Consider the following 21647-nt stretch of genomic DNA (forward strand, 5'->3'; position numbering starts at 1 on the left):
TTGTTTAGACAAGCTCTATCCTTACAGGTTGCCTTCTTTCAGCTGGATCTTGACTCCAAGGAAAGCTTCCCAATTGCCCCTTCTCGAACACACCTCCCCAGTTACATTTGAGAGGTTCCCATGGCTTTCTGATTGTTTAGACAAGCTCTATCCTTACAGGTTGCCTTCTTTCAGCTGGATCTTGACTCCAAGGAAAGCTTCCCAATTGCCCCTTCTCCTTGCTCAGGCTCCCAGTATCTATGCTGCACCCCGGGACGACTGCCCAGGTGGTCAATAACACGTTAGGACATCAGTTAATTCAGCTGCTGTCTACAGCAGGGGTAGCTTTAAATATGCAAGAAGTGGAAGACGTGTGGGTGCTTGCTGGACAAAACTGGGTGCTGTTACCACCTGGCTTTGTAGTAAACCAAGTTCTGCTAAACTGTCAGTGTGAATTTGCACTTAATGATGGTACAAATCTACGAGTTCAGCATCTAGCCTGGCCATAACAAAGTCATTTATAAAACCTATGCGAGGTTCTTCCTGATGGGTGGTGAGAGGAGTTTCATGTTTCAGATCTAACAAAACGGATTATCTTCACCATGCAAAGTTTTATAACATATACTGAAAAAGACATTCAACACAAGCCTGTAAGTGAGAGCCAGCGATGCAGCTACTCACTCTGACTTGATAGAGACTAAACACGACAGCAACTAAAATAAACACAGGGACTATTGTTAGTTTGCAATGACTGTCTCCTACGTGTGGCTTGCTGGAGCTGTGTGATGGCGTCTCTCAAAGACAAAAGAGGAAGCATTCCCTGTGAGCAAACGGAAGAATTGGAGAGGAGAGGTCCACAAACCATTGAAAGGTGAGAGAAAAAAGCAGCCGAAACATATGATTGAGGTGAAAGGAGCCCCATAATTTTGTGAGGACTTCAGTGAGGAAAGGTACCCGAGGAAAGGCTTACAACTATAGATTTACATATGGAGGAAGAAATCTTACCAACATTTTCAGCGCAGGTAAAAATGGCAGAGGGACATCAAGATGGGTCAGAAGAGAGGGACTGACCAGTGTGTAAGAGGTGGCACAGTTTCACAGAAGAGCATCACAGGGTTGGTGGAGGAGTGGTCCATACAGCTGTCCAAACTGTTCGCTGTGAACCATCACACCTGGAAAGCAATGAAAATAAATAATACTCCTTTACTTTGGCAAACAGGTTGTACATCAGTGTATTAATCTGAGCCCTCAAATGACTTATTTTCCAAGACTATGGGTTCCACGTGGGCAAACTGTGAGATAATGACACTCAGCTTTCTGCCTGCAAGAAGTACTTACTCTTTCTCTTCCTGACTCCACCACCTGTAAAATGAAAATAGTGGTATTATCCTGCTTTATCAGACCTTTGAGAGGACAAGTACTCTGAGATTGTGAGGGCTCAGGTACAGTAGTATCCTGAAAGACATGAATACAGAGCACTCTTACCAGGTCTTTTGCTCCAAAAATGAACATCCTACCGCTCTGAGACAAAAGAAGAGGCGTTGTTTTCCGCTTTGCTGTTGTAGTCACCACCTCTCCCTGCTGGCCAATCTCAGAACCCAGGTGGAAAACAGATCAGTAAAACCCACTTCAAAGTGTACTTTTAAAGCTCACTAACTTTGTGACCAAAATACCCTCGCAAGTATTAGCTTGTTAGCTAACACAACATTTCCCAAGTTCCTTCTTTAAATTCCTTGAAACAGGAGACAAAATCTTCAGGCAGAAGAGGGAATGATCGAAGCTTTCACAACTCAACTCCTTGACCTCCAAAGCATTCACTGAAGTCTGAAACAGGGCAGCTAACTTTACCCTTTTGCCTTCTCCTTCTCCCTATGCATTCTACAAATTTGTCTCTTCCATTCCCTCCAAGCAATTTCTTGCTTGGACCAAAGCTGCCTCAAAGAGATCTGAGTTGTTATTTCAGTTCAGCCATGTGGAAATAGCTCTTTTTCACTTCTGAGCTTTCACCTAGCTGAATTTTAAACCTCTCAGTTACGACTCTGTGTAATTTTTGATTGGTTTAAATTCTGTCTTTCATCCACAACTGGAGCTGGAACAACTCATTCTCAACAGATCCTGTGACATAAGAGTCTCTTTCCATCTGCAGAATATTTGAGACCAATTGTAATTTCCTCAAATCTATTTCTTGTTCTATCACTGCTGAAAGAATTATTTTGTTCTGCAAAGTTTTAGTTGTAAACACCATCCTGCAAACATCTATGCAACTGTTTAATTTACCAATTATTTCAGTAAATACATGTATAATTATCTACCAAGTCAGCTTGTAAACAAATACTTAATGTTCCAGTCTGAGGCTTGCTCAGCTATTATTGGTCACACTTGGGACTGGTTCCAGCCCTTGGATGAGAGAGCAAAAATAATGGTGCAGCTTATATATATATTTCTGAGTCACTGAAGACTTTTGTGCTAGAGTTTGAATTTTAACTTTATCTTCTCAACTACTTCCCTCGATAAAGCTTTTACCAGAGAACAGGCAAAACCAGACATGAAACTAGCTGCCAAAATTCACTCAAATGGTAATTTATGGCAAACATATTTTTGCATTACCCACTTTCAAGGATATGGCTATGCACCCTCAGCCAGCAGCAAGGCCTCTCATTGACGGTGTTAAGGTCAAAATCTTTGTGATTAATTTACAGTGTTTATACCAGCCCCCTTCAGAGACAATCAGAAGGCTTGTTAGCAGGTTCATAAGCCCAGGTGAAAAGATTAACCCTGTCATCCAGGCACATATGTTATTACTGAATATATGTGCTTCTAGAACACAGTCTGTGTTTAGAACATGGATCTGTTTCTACTGTTATGTGCTGAATTCAGATTGGAGGCACTGTTTCCCTATATATTAGCATATATATATATATCTTACATCCCAAATACCTATCAGTATTATCCATCAATATAGCTTTTATCCTACTGGGTCAGGTTGAGCAGCTCCTGGATTCCTGATTGTACCAAGTAGTGAGCAAAACTAACACATGAAGAAACCAGCTCTCCATGTTAGCACGCTACAGAACTTGCCTTTGCACTTATCTGAAGTGACAGCCCCTCTGGGTATACGCTCATTGCTCTCCTTTATTTAAATGCTACAGCTTCTTTTCTTTAAAAGTGCTCACTTTTGAAAGGAAGACTAAACAACGGCTATTAAATCCTAATTTAATCTGTGTAAAAGCTCACATCTAAAGGGTTTACTCCAAAAAAATGAAAGGAGATGTTAGCACTGAGTACAAATGCCCAAAACCAAACCCCAGTACACAGTTATCTTACAAATAAAAATTACATGACATGTCTCCAATAGAGCATAGAGCCCAATTTCCTGGCCTCTCTGCAAGATACTCACACCGAAATCTTGAGACACATGGAACGACTCGGCAAACTGAACAGCTAGTTTTATCAGAGCTACTCTTAACTCCTGGTTGTCCACAGAAAGATCATCCAGGTTGTGGCTCAGTGGGGTCTTGCTCTCCAAAAAAAGCTTTTGGCCGCTACTCGGAGCATGGCATTTGCATCAGTCACCACGCTGCCTCCTGCAGTTTATAGATGCTCTTGATATCTACCAAAATCTCTTTACAAGCTTTTTAAAGGTAAGTGTACGTAACTTGTTGCTAGCCCAATTTTACATGGTATATATTATCTGTTTTCACTTTAGCCGATTTATTTCCTATTGGATTAAGAGCTGGCCGTGGCCAAACACTTTAAATGTTTTAAACATGAATCTTCACATTTTCCTGTAGGAAAAAGAACTTCTTTCCAAACCAAGTTCCCCAAATCCTCTCCCCCCCAGTTACACTTTTCCATATAGAAACTAAGTCAATTCTTTATCTCTTCACCTTCATACCCGCTACATTAAAACAATAGCTCTAGTTTCTATTCCTGTTGTGCACATTTCATCAAATTTCTTCCCAATTCGTAGTCTGGGGAGAATATAACACAAAAAAAATAAAATTGCTCTAGATACCTCCTTTCCCAAAAAAGCAAAAATTCTGCACAAACTCCCAAACATACTGAAGGTTGTTGCTATACATTCTCTCAAAAAAATGTCAAATTTTTTCAACACATCCCCAAAAGTTTTTATATGAGCTTTGGGAGATACATGAATTAGTTGCCATCTCTTTGTTTAATGGCACTGTCTGGCAGCAGTACCGGGTGGTCTTGTAATACTTTATTTCAGAGCTTCAAAGGAAAAGTAAGTTCCCTGATTTTGCAACCTGAATTTGTGCATTTTAACATGCTAGTTTGTTGATATCAGGAAGACTTATAGTTTGGGAAAAAGGAAAGAGAAAACAAGGGAGGAAACAGCATGTAGTGTAAAGACAATGCAAAACTCACCTGAGATGTCACTACCTTTATAGTGATACACCTGGCTGCTGCCTCAGAGCAATGTTTCTCGTGCTCAAGCTGTGTTCCAGATGGAAATGTTACAGCAATAACTCAGGAACCAGAGACAGGATCTAGAAAAGAAATAGAGACCTTCTCAAGAACAGCGGTTTACAAATTGTTTCACTGAGCTCATGAAAAACCACCTGCTGGAGGAGAGCCTATACCATTCCCTTGCTGAACAGCCACCCACAGGATGTGATACTGCCATGCCTCTCTTAGCAGGTCCCCTGAGCTTCCTCAGATACCCTTCAAGGAAATGAAAAAAAGTCAGAGGCCTGGAGGACCACACTCAGACTCAGCAAATTGCTGCTGAACGGCTCTGACTGTGTCCATGCTCTCTGGTACGTGTGAAGCTCCAGCCCCAACCAGAAACCACTAAAAGCAATGAAAATGCACCATGAAATCTACAGAAGCAGCAAGGCCTTTGAAGGTGGTTGGCATTTTTGCTTTAGGTATGAGAGCACCAAGGATGAGGAGAGAACAGAGGAGGGTTAATGCTGATAGGATCCATGAGTGTGCTGTTGAGCCACAGGCATGGTTTAGAAGCCACCCAGCTTTAGTCAACGCAGACACAAAGAAGAGCATATTCCTCTTCGAGTGGTTGTTAGTACCTCTTTGCACTCATGAAAATAACTCAGCCTCTCCCTGCCTCAGGTGTCTGTTCATAAATACAAATAATTTTTCTCTCCAGCCAGGATTCATTAGCATCAGTAAACCACTTAAGAGTTTGGATGGAAGTGTTTTCTCTGCAAATACAGGCGAATAAAATTGTACATGGATGTAACATTCCTTAAAGGAAACATAACTGAAATACATTTAGTGAAGTTGAAAGGTTTCTGGGGAATCTGTATACTTCGAGAAATTTTAAAAAGGCTCAGAGAGCAAAAGCTATGAGCTGGCTCTTCTCCATTAATGTAAGCCCTGCTCCATTAATTTTGGTCTCACTATAATAGGCAAGTTATCAGATATCATTTTTCCCAGACAGCACTTCTGTAACTTCTTTACTTGGAGGATGCCAGAGCCCTGGAACAGGCTGTCCAGGGAGGGTGTGGAGTCCCCTTCTCTGGAGATCTTCAAGCCCCACCTGGATGCTGTCCTGAGTGATGTGCCCTGGGCAACCCTGCTTTGGCAGGGGAGTTGGACTGGATGACCTCTAGAAGGTCCCTTCCAACTCCAACAATTCCGTTGGAGCCCAAACTACAAATTGATCCCATGTACTCAAACAGTGGAGGAGTCCCTGGTTCCCTCCAAGTTGCCCAGGGCATCACTGTTGCCCTACATCACTACAGGATGGGAGACCCTTGAATCTGCAGCAAAGCACAATTCAAAATTCCGACCCTCCGAGACCACACACAGCCTCCCCAAAGCTTTGCCACTCTTACCTACCACCAAACATAAAACTCCTTTTCCTAATGTAAAATACAATTATAAACAGGCTAAGCCAAACAAAGCTCAAGTGTCCCCTCCTCTCCTCTGGGGAGAGGGTAAGAGTGAGGATTTCTCCCTTCTCTCAACAATGAGACACGTTTGGGCAGCTAAATGTGCTAATGTACATGGCTGAACCACAGGTACCATCCACATGGGATAAGTGAAGCTAAAGCTTTTAGCCTAAACCTTGGCAAAGGAGGTTTGTCCAGTCAATAAAAACTTTGATGGATGTTTTTCTGCCTTTCCTCAGTCCCCCATTTCACTGCCCATTTCACCCCTTCTGAAGCAATGCAGAAAATACCAGTACAATCTCTGATTTGGTCTCTGTATTGAATGCACACATAGATAAAGTGTGTATTCAGATAATTTTATTTTTTTTAATAGAAATTATTTAAATAACTGAAATGATAGCCCATCATTTCAAGATCAAGAGCCAATTTGCCTTTGATTTTAACAGGATCAGGCTTTCACAACATGATATGTATTAACCCATGATAAACACACGTTTTAATGATGGAGATTAGCTAAAGTAGAAACAGCTTATCTCAGATCTCTAAAGATTCCTTAAATATGGGTCCCCAGATCCCTGTTTTGTGGGTTCACACATTACAGCACTGGGGTATTTCACCCACCTCTGCTTTAATCTTATGACAGTCTGTGGTAGTGCAGAACTACAGGCTTTCAGGTTTTTTAATGAAATCTAAATAAACTTTAACTGTAGTGCAAACTAGGAATGGCTAGCTAAGTCCTTTAAATGTCCTCACTCATAAACAACCCAAGCTGCACTGAATTCAGATCTTCAAATCAAACCCTGAAAGATTGCAGGGTCAGTTTCAGGTATGACTCTGGCTCCGTGAGCTGCGTGGCAGAGAAGGTCCCAAACTCCAAGGTACATTTCCTGTGCACCACCCTGCACCTCTTGCTAACAGCCCCCAAATGATTTCACACGATTTCAGAAGTGAGCCCAAATCCTCACGCAGGTTTGATGATGTGGCGCCCCAATCAAATTATGTCCCTTTGTCCATCTCCATAAATAATGACATTAGGTGAGTTGCACAAAGCCCTCTTGAACAGGGAGACTGAAGAAGATAAATATGCACACAACTGAGGTTTTTTAACTGGTTTTCACACTTTTACTTATTAAAAAAATATTAAAAAATCTGTGCTTATGCAAGCAGTTTAACATCCCCTATTCTATCTTTTTTCCCAAATCAGCGGGACAGAATTTGATATAAAATTCAAGAAAGAATCTCACTTTCTCCTGCTTATGGCAGAGCTACATTGTTGGACTTTCCTTCTAATTCACCCTTTGCATTTTCATTTCCTCTCAGCGACTTTTTCAGAACACAGAAACATGTAGGTTGGCTGTTAGGAAAATTACATTTATCTTTTTCTCTCTCGTTTTCCCAGCCTGTCTTTTCAATAAACCAACCAAAATCCCTCAAGCTCAAGGCTCTGATCTTGCCTGAAGCACCACCCAAGAAACTGCTGGCAGCACACGGAGCGGAATACCTACAATAAACCTCTCCAAGGCTGGGGACTGAGCCCTTCGCCAGCTCCTAGCCTTTTTATGGTTTGAGATGGCACTACCCGCAGGGGAAGGGGTGGGTGATGAATGGAAGGTGACAGGAGCACCACTGGGTTACTCCACTGGGGGCTACGTGCTGCTGACAGCGGGATGCTCAGCCGCTACCGTGCAGAGGGCCCTTAGGAGGGCTGTTTCTGCCAGCAAGGAGTACCACCCCCCTGAACCACGCTCGGTTCTTCACAGGGCCCCACATGTAATCCTAGAAAGCGCTTGTCAGCCCTCGCCTCACTCAAAGCATTTCGTGCCTCATGCTGTCCTTCAGGACGTTTCTGACTCCTCGCCGCTGGTGGGAAGTGCAGCCCCATCACTTCCCGAGGCTGTTTACCAGATACCATGGGGCTGGCTGGGAGAAAGTAATGAAAAATGGATTTTTTTGGAGCTCAAAAGCGGGTCTGTCCAACTAAAGCCTACTAGATTTGCCTGCTAGAGAGTGCAGGAGCTCTTAGTTGCAATGTATACACAATGTGACACTGTGCTCACCTGTGTTTTTCCTCCCATACAATCTTTTCAGTTGCCACAGATCAAAGCAGAAAGGAGGCAGGGGTCAGACCTGCAGGTACCATTCCTAGTGTAACGGGTCCAAATCTGGCCAACAGGACTTAGGCATTTACAGCAGGTCTAAACCAACACAAGGAAACTCAGTCTTCCTCTGGCTGCACTTCCTATGAATAGATACACATTACATGTGGTTAATCATGCTTACAAGAGCTTCACATTCATTATTCAGCGAAATATATGGGGCTTTATCTATTACATCTTCACTATCTGCAATTATTCCCCAGAGCACAATAGACAGTGAGTCAGCAGGCACAGATTTAATTATCAGTTTTTGACTGTAAGATGATGATGTTTATTGATATCGCTATCAGACAGACACTGAAGTGAAGCAGATGTTAATCTGAGGTTAAGCTCCTGGAGGCGCCTAGCAGTCTGACCAAAGGGACTGATGTTCATCAGATAATAAAAGAGGGGACCTCCCTCCCTCTGGAGGCCTGCAAAGAGCTCACAGACGTACTGCCTTGTTTTGCAAATTCCTCCTTGCACCATTTCCAACCCGTTTGACAAGCAGCTTGCCCCTTAATGCAGAGCTTTCAGTCGGTTCTAGCGGACCATTTAACCTAACATCCTATTTTGCTTACATAGGAAGTTTACGGTTGGGTTTGGTTTATTTTTCCCCAGCACATCCTAAAGGATGATGCCAGAGAAGTCAAAACCAGGAGCAGTCACAGAGTTGCTGTGGCATCACGGTTGAGAGCAGAAAGCCTGTCACTGATTCCATTGCACCAACATCTGCCTTAAGCAAGACAAAATGCTGCTTTCCAGTTCAAATGATCACAATGTAAGAGAAAGAGACCCTCAGTAGGGAAGGAGAGGATGATGAATTAACCAACTTTCTCCATTTCTCAGCCTGCTGTCACTTCCTAGTGTTGAGAGCAACGATGTGACAGCCTATATACTAATAAAAAATATGCTGGCAGCTGACACTGAAATATATTAAGGTTTAATACAAGAACTTGCACTCAGGACCAGTGAGCTGGTGCAAATGATCATTCAGATGGGTAATATCCATAGCTATTTCAGGGGTACACTTTCTTCCTAACAAGAACATGTTTGGCAGTTTCAGTGGAAAATGAGTGGAAAAAAACAGCCCATATTTTATTTTCTAGATAAACATCAGTGCAGCATCCTACAGCAACATGGTACATTTTCTTTTTACTTTTACTGTTTATGGATCAGCTAGGGCATTTTTAAACCACGCCATGTTACAGCAGCAGACAAATCGAAGAAAAGAGACACAGATAAAGCACCATGTCGTCCAAAAACAACAATGAAGTGGCTAATATGGGACAAGAGCAGCAAGTTGCTGGGTGACGCTGATTCATGCAGTCCCTTAGGCCATATTTTCTCTGTCAAGGTCAAAGTCAGAAATAGTTTGACGGAACATGAAGAGACCCTTAAAGTTCTGGTCTTACTGCCACCCCCAGCTTGACACTTGGACGCAGGATCCTTGGCAAACTGATGTTGGTATATGTTAAAAATTATGTAGAAGTGTTGCTTTTAACTACTACAAAGAAAGATTTAATACGACTGGAGACTGGCAGAGTTAATGAAGTGGGGGAGCAACGATCTTTTTTTTTCCAATTTGAAAAGAGAAAAAGGAGAGAGACCTACCTTTGGAATTTCAACATGTGAGAGGAGATCGTTTGCAAGAGAGCCACACTCAATCTCTGTGCCTAGCTGAAGGGAATTTGTGGTTTCATTTCGAGCCCTTTTGGACTGTTTTTCATGTCAAAAATACATATTTGCTATAATTTGTCTCTCTTCCAAGATGTACTGAAACAAAGGAAACATTTGAACGAGATTTGAGACAACTTCTTTCTCACCCGTCAGGAAGGTAATCCCCAACCTTCAGATAAATGCGGGCATGTGGTTTCCAGTATTCTCACTCCATATGTCTTCACAAACACCAAATAGATCTAACGTAAGGGGACGGGTATTTTTCCCCATAGATCAAAAGGTTACGGCGATGGACCCTGCCCAAGATGATCCAGCCTTTCATCCAAATAACGCCTTCATTTACACTCCCTATAGAAATGCAGACTCCCTGGCACAGAAATCGGGAGACAGGTTGAAGGTACCAACCCATTCCAGCACTTGCGATCTCAGTCATATCAGCTGCAAAGTGGAACAAAAGCCTAACGACCAATTTAGGAACTGAGCTTTACAGGTGAACAACTGCAGCATTTGGACTATTGGAACTCTGAAATGAGGAAGACCCTTCCTGGTGGTGGTTTGCCCTGACTCCCATTCCTGAAGGAAAATAGCGTTTGATGCTCTGTGTCAGCTGTATTCCTCCCATATTTTGGAGTAAACACTATACAGTAACCGCTATAGCTCTTAAATCTGTTGTTTACATGCAGATACCCCTGCTTGTGGGTTTGAAATCTGCCTTCACATGCTCATGTTCATACTGGATTTGGGGAAACATCAATGAAAGCAGAGGGAGCGGTTCCTGCAAAAGAGTAAAAAAGGAAAGGGGGACATAGAAAGCCTGGTTTGCACCACACCTCACCACCAGCTCCAATTAAAGGAAAGTTTAATCTGTGTATATGCACTCCCATGAGGAATTTTTGCCAGTAGAGTTGTTTTAGTCACAAAACACACCTCATGACACTCTGACCTCAATTAAAGGACAGTTTAATCTGTATATATGCAGAGGAATTTTTGCCAGTACAACTGTTTTTGTCACAAAACACACCTCATGACACTCTGACCCCTCTTTGTAGAGTAGGTCCAGCCCTTGCCTTACCCCAGAGGTGACAGTTTCTTCTGCCATAGAATGCAGTATAGGGTGAAAACTTCAGGCACCAAGTTCAAGCCACCTTGATGCAACCAAAGCCTCCTAATTTCCTATGAGAGCCACAGGATCTGGCACTGGCAGGAACAGGTCAGGCAGGGGGAACAACATCTGGACTGACAGCTGCCAGATCAGCTCCACCACTTACTGGCTGGGAGTGCATCTCTCAATGCTTTTGCTTTTCTTGCTATATGGCTGGATACCTTCCCAGAGCAGGGAGAAGGAGGAAAAAAAAAAGAAAAAGAAAGAAAGGGGAAAAGCAAAGAACAAGGGAAAAGAAAAAGAAATAAAAAAGGGAAAAAAAAGTGGTTTAGATGGGATTTTTCGGAAAGAACAAGGAAAAAGAAAAAGAAATAAAAAAGGAAAAAAAAGTGGTTTAGATGGGATTTTTCCATTGGAGAAAGATGGGGATGTGAAATTAATTCTTTCCAAGAAAGCAAACATTGAGCTAGGCAAGATTTTCTTTGAAATCCCATCGACACACCAATGCAACATGTAGATATAATATAGAAAAGTCTACATGACACACTGTAGCATTTCTTTCTGCCATAAATGGACAGAAGTTATACATAATGCAAAGCCATAAATGCTGACAGACTTTTTGCAAGAATGTTTACATTTATTTTTCATAGCCCCAAGAAATCGATCTGTAAAGACATCTCATAAGGGACTGCATTTGGCCCTGAAATATTGTCCTGAGACACTGTGTTTCTCTCTTCCATCTGACACATTTTACAGAGGGCATCAGCATGTGTATTTGCACCTCAGCTGTGTCATGAGCAAAGAATTGCTATTGTTTTAATATGCTACGCTGGGACATTTAAACATCAATATTGTCAGGTACTACTTTACAATTCCCACCAGATTTCTTGCAAAGCACACATTTATGAAATAAAGTATTGCTGTATTCACCCATAAAACTCTATGTTATAACAGTACCGAGCATCTGGTTTTAATCAGAAGTCAGGAAATTCACAGTTCGAGCTGGAACTCCATCCTTCCCTAAACTCATTGTGTTGAACTTCTGCAACTCAGATGTGAACAGGTTCTACAGAAGTCTCGTGGCCCCTACTGAAAGCCAAGCACAACAGGGACACAGGTTTGGAGTTAGGTGATGGGTATGAGGGGCAATTCCACTTTTTGAGGCTTCCTGATGGAGCAACTTGACCAGTGGTAGTAAAGCAGGGCAAAGAGACAGCACAGACCGTCATTGCCAACAGTTTATACAACGGTGTTAGTGTTGTGAAGCAGGCATGTTTGCACCCAACTTTCAAATCCAAGCTCTATCTGAAAATGGTTTAATACTTTCTAAGATTCAGTTTAAATGAATTTAACACTTCCTTTCTCTGAAACCACAGTCGGGATTTTGCTAGTAAAATACAATCAGGATTGAGGACCAAAATAATTTTATACTGTAAGTCTATTCTAAATCTTGTTGTTCACAAGTAAAGCAAAAAATATATAAATGAATGTAACGCACAAAAACAAAGTGCCTGAATTAATGTTGGACAAACAGTTTTGAAAGCAACATTTAATAATTTTCAATTGATCAGCTTTGCTAGTAAATAAATGGATTTTCATTTGTGGGGGTTTCTATGAGTGTTCTACTATATATCTAGCATTCGTTCATTCATTTAAATCTTCTTTTTGGAGGCTTTTCTCTGTTCCTAAGGCTTAGGCATGCCCTCAGCTAGAAGTCTGATTAAAAATTAGACCCTAGAACCCTCCCCAAGAAATTAAACCGAGTTTAAAAGTATAGGAAGAAAGTTTAATGAATGCAAGCTCTCTTAAAATCAAAAAACAACTGAGAGTTCTACAAAAGCAGGGACTCCAGTGGCATTCACCAGATACTTAAAGGGAACTTTGACAGGTTTCTTTCAGCTATGACCCTATACATTCACACGACACTTCTCTGAAGCTTAGGCAAACCCTTGTGGTCTGCAAAGTCAGAGAAAAACCACCCAAAAAACCCAACAACACAACAAAAAACCCAACAAGCTGTAAGGCATACCCTGCAGGACTGGAGCCACAACTGGAAATGTTGCATACATTTACTCAGCCTCTCAGGTGTCACAACACTGATTATATACGTTCAGGAAGAGGGAGATGCCACCTGGGGAAAAAAACAAAACAAAAAAACCCAACAACACAACAAAAAACCCAACAAGCTGTAAGGCATACCCTGCAGGACTGGAGCCACAACTGGAAATGTTGCATACATTTACTCAGCCTCTCAGGTGTCACAACACTGATTATATACGTTCAGGAAGAGGGAGATGCTACTGCAAACTTACTATCACTTCTCTATCCAGCAGCCAAGACAACAAATCAAATATTCACAATTATATTTACCTTTTAAAGTTTTAAAGAAGAATGTATCCTACAGCTCGGAGTATCAGCAGATGGAGGCTACTTTCATCTAACGTCTGAAATACTGAAGCAATTCACTGCTGTGTCCTTTCACCTGATAGGACGGAAAACGTTAAGTTACACATTTTGGGGAATATCTAAAGTATATCTAAATATCTACATTCCTATTTGAGAACGCGTCAATTGATATTGCTTCCTAGCCATGGTGGTGAAGAAGACAAATGGTCTTCCTACATACACTTGTGTGTTTCAATGGGGCTAGGTGATCACTCAGTAAGACAGACAGGATATGGTGTGTAGATACAGGTAACCAACAAAAGGGTGTGGATATTTGCTCTACACTCTCTATTAGCTTGAGTGTAACAGTGGCCATGTGTGTAAAGCACACAGAGTGGCTCAATCACCGCCCTGCCCAGAGCTACTGAACTGAACCCACAGAGGTACGTGTGTAAAGCACAATCCAGTGTGAATGCTGGTTGCAGAATGGCTTGATCACCGCCCTGGCCAGAGCTACTGAACTGAACCCACAGAGGTAGCACAGACTGCATTCATCCACAGGCTGGGGCAAGTGAGCCTCTGCACCCCTGGAAAGAGCTTAGTTCCTCTCAACACTACATTCAGCTTCGTGATACTTCTTGGATATATCCATCATTCGTTAGTACAATAACCTAATCTGTTCTATTAAATCCTTAAACTAACTCACTATGTGCTAATGTAAAGACAGAAACACACAAACACACATACAAAAGAACCTCGAAGCGTTGCACCAGAAAGGGTAGTTTCATGCAGGGAAATAAGAGGAGTTCTATAAAGAAGAGTTTACATTAATTTATGTCATAGGAGAGATGATCTAGATTTGTATTCAGGAAGGCCTGTTGTGATGAACGATTGCCCTTAACCACGTTTCTTCATTCCCTCTCCCGGACCATTTGCAGAATAAATAAACCCCCTATCTCATTCTTATTTTTACAATGAGGAGATTTGAAACCTGACAGACATTGTCATTTAAGACGTTTCCTGTACTTCTGGGCATTCGCTTGGCTTTTATGTTTTCGAAGACTGCAGACTGTGGGTGCTTGTTATCTATGCCCAGGATGCAGGATAAACGCGAACGCTTAGCAGTGTGCTAAACATGGCCCTTTGATTTTGCAGATGGGAAGCAGAAGGATACTACCTGGGTTACAAAGCCATCGAAACGTAAGGCCGAATGACCTGTAATAGAACAATGGATGGTGAAAAAAAAAGAAGCAAAAACCAAACCAGAAGAAAAAACACACATTAAACTGGAAAAAGGTGAAACGTGAAATCTATCCCTTTTCTATAAACACATGTGGAAAGAATAACACCTAGCCTTTTTATTCTTGGCTTCTTTTTTTTTTTTTTTTTTTCCCACTCCTTTACATTCCGAGAGAAGATCTGCCAACTTTTGGCCGTATCCGTTTCTCTTCTGTTGTTGGCCAGCATTAGTGCGCATTTGTGGGGGTTTCTATGAGTGTTCTACTATATATCTAGCATTCGTTCATTCATTTAAATCTTCTTTTTGGAGGCTTTTCTCTGTTCCTAAGGCTTAGGCATGCCCTCAGCTAGAAGTCTGATTAAAAATTAGACCCTAGAACCCTCCCCAAGAAATTAAACCAAGTTTAAAAGTATAGGAAGAAAGTTTAATGAATGCAAGCTCTCTTAAAATCAAAAAACAATTGAGAGTTCTACAAAACCAGGGACTCCAGTGGCATTCACCAGATACTTAAAGGGAACCTTGACAGGTTTCTTTCAGCTATGACCCTATACATTCACACGACACTTCTCTGAAGCTTAGGCAAACCCTTGTGGTCTGCAAAGTCAGAGAAAAACCACCCAAAAAACCCAACAACACAACAAAAAACCCAACAAGCTGTAAGGCATACCCTGCAGGACTGGAGCCACAACTGGAAATGTTGCATACATTTACTCAGCCTCTCAGGTGTCACAACACTGATTATATACGTTCAGGAAGAGGGAGATGCCACTGCAAACTTACTATCACGTCTCTATCCAGCAGCCAAGACAACAAATCAAATATTCACAATTATATTTACCTTTTAAAGTTTTAAAGAAGAATGTATCCTACAGCTCGGAGTATCAGCAGATGGAGGCAACTTTCATCTAACGTCTAAAATACCGAAGCAATTCACTGCTGTGTCCTTTCACCTGATAGGACGGAAAATGTTAAGTTACACATTTTGGGGAATATCTAAAGTATATCTAAATATCTACATTCCTATTTGAGAACGCGTCAATTGATATTGCTTCCTAGCCATGGTGGTGAAGAAGACAAATGGTCTTCCTACATACACTTGTGTGTTTCAATGGGGCTAGGTGATCACTCAGTAAGACAGACAGGATATGGTGTGTAGATACAGGTAACCAACAAAAGGGTGTGGATATTTGCTCTACACTCTCTATTAGCTTGAGTGTAACAGTGGCCACGTGTGTAAAGCACAATCCAGTGTGAATGCTGGTTGCAGAATGGCTTGATCACCGCCCTGGCCAGAGCTACTGAACTGAACCCACAGAGGTAGCACAGACTGCATTCATCCACAGGCTGGGGCAAGTGAGCCTCTGCATCCTTGAAAAGAGCTTAGTTCCTCTGAACACTACATTCAGCTTCACGATACTTCTTGGATATATCCATCGTTCATTAGTATAATAACCTAATCTGTTCTATTAAATCCTTAAACTAATTCATTATGTGCTAATGTAAAGACAGACACACACAAACACACATACAAAAGAACCTCGAAGCGTTGCACCAGAAAGGGTAGTTTCATGCAGGGAAATAAGAAGAGGTCTATAAAGAAGAGTTTACATTAATTTATGTCATAGGAGAGATGATCTAGATTTGTATTCAGGAAGGCCTGTTGTGATGAACGATTGCCCTTAACCACGTTTCTTCATTCCCTCTCCCGGACCATTTGCAGAATAAATAAACCCCCTATCTCATTCTTATTTTTACAATGAGGAGATTTGAAACCTGACAGACATTGTCATTTAAGATGTTTCCTGTACTTCTGGGCATTCGCTTGGCTTTTATGTTTTCGAAGACTGCAGACTGTGGGTGCTTGTTATCTATGCCCAGGATGCAGGATAAACGCGAACGCTTAGCAGTGTGCTAAACATGGCCCTTTGATTTTGCAGATGGGAAGCAGAAGGATACTACCTGGGTTACAAAGCCATCGAAACGTAAGGCCGAATGACCTGTAATAGAACAATGGATGGTGAAAAAAAAAGAAGCAAAAACCAAACCAGAAGAAAAAACACACATTAAACTGGAAAAAGGTGAAACGTGAAATCTATCCCTTTTCTATAAACACATGTGGAAAGAATAACACCTAGCCTTTTTATTCTTGGCTTCTTTTTTTTTTTTTTTTCCCACTCCTTTACATTCCGAGAGAAGATCTGCCAACTTTTGGCCGTATCCGTTTCTCTTCTGTTGTTGGCCAGCATTAGTGCACTCTAGCACACATTCTTTCCTAAGACTTCAAAAACGAGTCATTTGTTAGGTCTAACTGTTTAAAGGACCCAACCACCCTTCCCCTCCTTCGCTCACAGCAAGCTGGGTGGCATACAGCCCATTCGCATCCCCCAAGCTTACACACTGCGGGTTTGGCTGAAATCTTTAATTGAAAAGGCTCTTGAACCAGACTTCACACTGCACGCCTTGTGTTATTGCAGATCAGAAGACCTCGCACCGCCACGTTCGAATGCTCCTAATGCTCCCTTCATCCTAACATACACACCGAGGCAAACGTACCTGTGTTTTGCTTATTGAAGCCTCCCCACGCAGAGCTTCAGTACTTCTGTTCTGCAAAGGATTTCTAAAATCTTAGATCTGGACCTGCACGTCGTTACGCATATAAACAGAGGGTGAATTCAACCTCTACACAAAAAGTTAGCACAGTGTAACCGCTTCAGGATTTAAGTTGAACTCTACGGCAAACAGACCGTAGACAAAAGGCTGAGTTTTACCAAGAAAGATTAAGTAACATCACACAAAACTAAAATACTGAGTGAGCTAGGGCGTACAGTACCCACTCTTTGCATGTAATAGCATGAGAATGGGGTTAGATTCAGATCTGGTATAAAAGAATCAACATTAACAACTGCACTAAAGCTGTGTCCACTTCAAAGCGGTCTTAATCTGTCTCTGGAGCAGCAAGAAATGTAAATCTCGGTCAGCTTGATTCCAAGTCCATCGATTTTAATGTTAGCTTTATTTGTAAGAATATCCTTTCTGTGGGAATTTCAAAGATGTAAAAAAACATGCCACACTGAGAGCTATTAGAATAGAGGTAAGAATTCTTGTGTCTTTCTCTCTCTCTCCTTCTTTCCATCTCTGTTTTAGTTCAAGCATGGACAAAGCTTGCAAGGACCTGCTGAGTTTATTTGCCTGATGCCACCCCATCACTAGTGGAGTGAGGAACAGACCCAAGAGCTCCTGATTACTCACCACCACTCTCTAATGTAGCAGCATCCTCAGCCACCAAGCTCTGAATTTGCATTTTGAGGGAATGCTGTATGGGATGCAGAAGAAGGGTAGGGAACCAATGGCTGGGTGAAGACTTCAGGTTTGGTTTATTATTATATCCAGCCACAGGGTAGATCAGATCCAGATCCAACTGCCTCGGCATTTGGTAGTGTTCAGCTCCGGGGTCATGGTTCACCCACTGTTATGAAAAGGGGATCATTGTGTGTTTTGATGTACTTCCTACAACTGATACAGATTATTATGTAGGAGAACAGAGAAAAGAACTAGTATGATTACAACACATAATAAGCAGTAGGGGGTGCCTCGTTATAGGTCTCAGTCTCCTGGAGGTGGTGTTTAGCGCGTTTCCGTGTTTAGGCAAACAAAACTCTCTTAGATGTCAAAATAGTGATTAAGGACTCTGACAAAGCCAAAAAACGGACAGGAATACCATGTTTAGGCCCTCATTTAGGCGATTTTGCAGAGAAGAGTGTTACTTAAAACTAACTGCTGTTGACCATTGGAGAAATGAGGAAAGATACTATAATCTTATGCAATCCCAGTTTTGGTCTGTTCCCTTGACCTGGATTAACCTTTTTCCTTTTATCTGTATTTTAATTCCAAACACCTCACTTGAATGCGACTGTATCCAGGTCTCTGCTAAAACCTTTAATGAGCAACACTAAGGTCAGCGGAAATAAGTTTGAACTCTATTATTATTTCATACAAATACTGTAGGGATCATTGAATCTCCCATAGTTATTAGTGATTTTGGTCTCCAGTGAGATGTTCAGCATCTGGCTGTATTTAGTTTATTGATTTCTTTTTTAAATGGTTGCGTTTCAAGAGCCATTTAAAAGACATGTTCTTTCTTCTGAACTTACTATCTACAGGCACACACACTGCACAAAGGTTGCACAGAATTGGGCCCAACTTTCTTTTGCAAACAAGAAGTAAACAGCAAAATGGCCATTAAGATCTTAGTCTAGATATTTCTATTTCCTTCTTGAGTGAAAAAAGGATAAATTTATATACAGCACACTTACACTACACTTACATTATGGCTAAGTACTGTCAATAGACTAATGAAATATCAACTGTGCATTCTCTCAATTTATTACATCACACTCAAATATATTGTTTTATGCAATCAATATTAACAAAGATCACGTCCATTGAAATGTGCACACTGTTCTGTAGACTGAACACAGAACATAAAACTTGTTGGTTTTAATCAATAAAAAGCCCAGAGCTGCACAAAAATTGCTGGGTCATGAAACTACAACGCTATTAAACCATTTTTTTAAAAAACAAATCTCTTTTTCATATGGGCATGAGTAGCTAATTTGTTTATAAATTATTAAGCATTCTTTTCATTGCTTGCATCATGTTAATACCTAGGGGACTTATTAATGGACCAGGACTCCAGCTGCTCCGTTTCCAGTAGCTGCTCACATAAAAGTGAGAAATTCCCTTACATGGTGTCTTTGACTTACTCTCAAAACCATTCCAAATTGGTTTGGATAAAGGCCACGTGGGTAAGGCCAATATTGCTACACGGACTGAAACCTGGCTGGCAGACAGGATCCCATAACCCATAATGAGCACATGGTGAGGCCAGATTGGGGGTAACGTGGGTAAGGCCATCGGTGAACTGAAGCTCCTGGAGGCCTGTGGTATAAAGCTGGGTGCTTGGAAAGGTAACAGTGTCATGCAGCAGTGGGTGCGAGTGAAACCAAGCACCTAGGACCCAGATGTTCCTAAAATTAATCTTGGAGACATAACCTAAGTTCTTACCTAGACAAAAAGGCAGCTGCCAGACTGCAGGGTCTTGATCTACGCGAGCAAAACCAAGCGCCTAGGACCCAGATGTTCCTAAAATTAAACTTGGAGACGTAAAAGTTCTTACCTAGACAAAATGGCAGCTGCCAGACTGCAGGGTCTTGATCTACGAAGTGCAGAAATTCCTTCTAGGCTTTGCTTTAATATAATGGAAGAGGCAGAAATATCCCCTCCAAAAAGAAAGTAGGTGAGGAGAAGACATTTTGATTGTAACACCTAGGCTTGAGGAAGAAGACATGATAGTGGCCAGGGTCTCACTACAGAAGTGCCTCTGCATCTTTATAGATGATTATTGCTGCAGTTGTCTCAAAAGTCAAGTTTCAAAGCCCTGAAACTGCAGAATATCGAGGGTCCCTAAGGCTGGTAAGAAGGGACTAAGGCTTTTCACTGGTCTGAATTTAGTCCACCTCAGTACTGAGGAGTGCCTGAAAGTTAATCCCATGATGAATGGTCTTCACAAAGTTGGCTGTTCCTGGTCCACATCAAAACTGGCATTAAACAGCAGTCTCAATAAAAGATCAGAGGAACGTGAGCCAACTTAGGCTATCACCCCTGCAGATTGTGTTTGGGGTGCATTCCTGGGGCTCTGGGGGAGGCTTCTAATGCCACTAACATCTTTGCTTTTCACATGCACAGAGATAAAGATGGCAAGTTATCAGAGAATGAAGCAATAACACCAAGTGTGTCCTGAAGACTAACTGAACAGCGTAGGCATCACCCTGAAATAACATGAGATAAAATGACTGCCAATAAGACAAAAATACAATATATGTTAACAAGGCAGAGGCTGCCCCTAATCCCATTCCGAATAATTTTTTACTTTTTTCCCAGATTTTTTTTTAGAAATATTTTCATTCTCAAAGAGATTACCAGGATGGAAAATTTCTCACTGAAACTCCTGCAAAGCTGCAACTGACTGCAAAAGAGACTTAAAATGACGTGTGTCATGCATTCCTATGACTAGGAATGCATAGTATTGCCTATGTTCATTATGAATGGGCACAGAATCATAGAATTGTCTAGGTTGGAAGCATGAATCATTCCTCACTTGTTTATGATGAAAATACAGCTTTAGAGAATTGAAATGACAGTTTCAATAAAGTCAGAATTTATTAAACCAAGCAAACTCATTTTCTGCCTTCCTCTTTAGAATTTCCCAATATTTTTCTCACTTTGGACAGCTTTGCCCCCTATGTTTCTGAATTCCTCTTTTACAGCTTAATATAACACATGTTAATTTCATTTTTAAAAGTCAGAGTATAAAAGTAGGATTTGAGGGCAATACTAAGTTAGCTACATAACCAGGAAGTCTAAGAATTTTAAAAGTGTTGGGGTGGTTTTTTTTTTGTATACCTGAAAAAAGTTTAGTCAAAAAAATTGAGCATCCTCCATGATTCAACCATTTGACTTCAACTGATCTGCATGTAAAGCCTGAGAACAATATCATGGACACCACTTTGAAAACGTATTGTGAAGCCATGGATAATATTTCTAGACAAACAAGTAGCAACATTCATAATAGAGCCACTTAAAAGTGCACAAAAAGGAATATATGGCTTCTACTGGTTTATGGGAATGTATAACTAAAACAATAAATAAAAACTTACTGTATTCAAGCTGGGATTACCTGTGAGCTGCAGGAAACTAATCCTCATTAGTATAGATTTTCTGAGCGGTGAAAGAAAACCCCATGATATCGGCTTGTGCTGCAACAACACACTACACACTGCGGCTGTATCAAACCAATGGAGCTGTAACAAACATGACACGGGTTAAATGAAACCAGAATTTTGAATTGTCTTCTTTTAAAACAAGAGGGACACCAGGAATCTTTTTAGATTTTATTTTACAAATCAATAGCTTTATAAACATACAAATAAACCAAATATATTATATTTGTGTTGAAATATCATCTCCAGGTTTTATTCTAAAGATTATTTTGAGTTTCAAGCCGGGTTTAGGAAACATCTGAAACACGAAACACCCTAACTACAAAAACATATCAGCTCAATTTTACTATCTTATTCTGTAAAGAACAATATCAAATTTAAGATCCCTAGACTGAAGGAAAACAAAGTAAAAAAAAAACAACCACGGGGTAGAATATGAAACTAATTTGTAAGGAGTCTGAAACACCTTTG

General features: G+C 41.1%; 1 long non-coding RNA gene across 1 annotated transcript; it reads right to left on the reverse strand.

The window, feature by feature from the left end:
* Positions 1-1017: 1017 nt before the first annotated feature.
* Positions 1018-8058, reverse strand: LOC106895914. Its single transcript, XR_001413544.1, has 3 exons — positions 7913-8058; positions 4366-4487; positions 1018-1151 (listed from the first exon to the last, which is right to left on the reverse strand). It is a non-coding gene; the product is annotated as an uncharacterized LOC106895914 (long non-coding RNA).
* Positions 8059-21647: the final 13589 nt, after the last annotated feature.

Source organism: Calidris pugnax, unplaced genomic scaffold, assembly GCF_001431845.1.
Source record: "Calidris pugnax isolate Ruff unplaced genomic scaffold, ASM143184v1 scaffold271, whole genome shotgun sequence".
NCBI classification, from domain to species: Eukaryota; Metazoa; Chordata; class Aves; order Charadriiformes; family Scolopacidae; genus Calidris; species Calidris pugnax.